Genomic DNA, 1040 nt, shown 5'->3' with positions numbered 1-1040 from the left:
ACTTAAGAGCCATTTATTTTCTTTCCTTCTGAATATGTTGAACAAGAAATGGGAATTTTCCTTAAACTTTCAGATTCCATTTTTGTCATTTGATATCTCGACTTCTCCTTGTTTCCTTTGTTTTGGAAGTTCTGTATGCAGGATAGTTAGCTGAGTTTGGGAGTGAATGCTAATCTCGGTAGCGCAGGGGAGAAACTACTACTACTGCACTACTGTATTCTACCAATGATATCATTTTGTTATGATAAAAAAATTAAAAATGATTTCAAGATATAAAGTTTAAGAAAATAAAATTCTGTTATGCTTTTGGGGCTTTTGCGTCTTGCATGGCCTCCTCTACACCATTGGATAATCAGGTCCAGACTTTACTATAGAACTGTTAACATGTTCTCAGTTTAAGAGACATGACTTTGAGTGATATTTTTTGGTATTATTTGGATAGGAAAGTCTTTTAAGATCATAATTCATGCGGAGTATCTGTAAGCAGTAGGTAGAAGGCTACTGATGGAAAACCTAATGTGCTGTCGTGCAGACAAAGGTGCTTAGAAGTGCAAAAAGGTTAGTGATATAAATGCTAATAAGCAACTAGTTAATGACTGAAAATGTGTAGTTTACTATAAGGTGTCATTGTTCTGTGTTTTCAGGTCATACACTCAGATTTCCATACTTTAATTAAATCTTAAATATTTGTCTGCTCATTGCTGTTTCTGATGTATTACTATGAAGAACGGGGAGTTCGTCCATCAGTGTGAGGAGTCCCCGTGATATGATAAATTCATACATGTGCTGTTCATGGTTTACAGCATGCAGTGAAACTGCATTCAGTGTTTTCACTTTTATAAGAAAACTTCAGTTGTTTTCATGAAAAACAGGTTTCCTGACATTTAATTTATCGAAGTAAGATGCATTACACAGCCTCTTCCTCCACGTTATTTCCCAGCTGTTGCTGTATTTCATTTCAGTTTCCAGGTTCTTCAGCAGGAGCTCTTGTGCATTTCCATGCATATTATTCAGAGCATTCAGCATTCACAGTCATCTAT

General features: G+C 35.6%; 1 protein-coding gene across 1 annotated transcript in view; it reads left to right on the top strand.

The window, feature by feature from the left end:
• sfxn1 (sideroflexin 1) overlaps window positions 1–1040 on the top strand; it is a 10557-nt gene that overhangs the window by 4370 nt on the left and 5147 nt on the right. The gene's annotated exons all lie outside the window — the stretch shown is intronic.

Source organism: Pundamilia nyererei, unplaced genomic scaffold (assembly GCF_000239375.1).
Source record: "Pundamilia nyererei isolate P.nyererei 1_Seehausen unplaced genomic scaffold, PunNye1.0 scaffold00001, whole genome shotgun sequence".
In the NCBI taxonomy this organism is placed as follows: domain Eukaryota; kingdom Metazoa; phylum Chordata; class Actinopteri; order Cichliformes; family Cichlidae; genus Pundamilia; species Pundamilia nyererei.
This window is presented reverse-complemented; position numbering and strand designations above follow the sequence as displayed.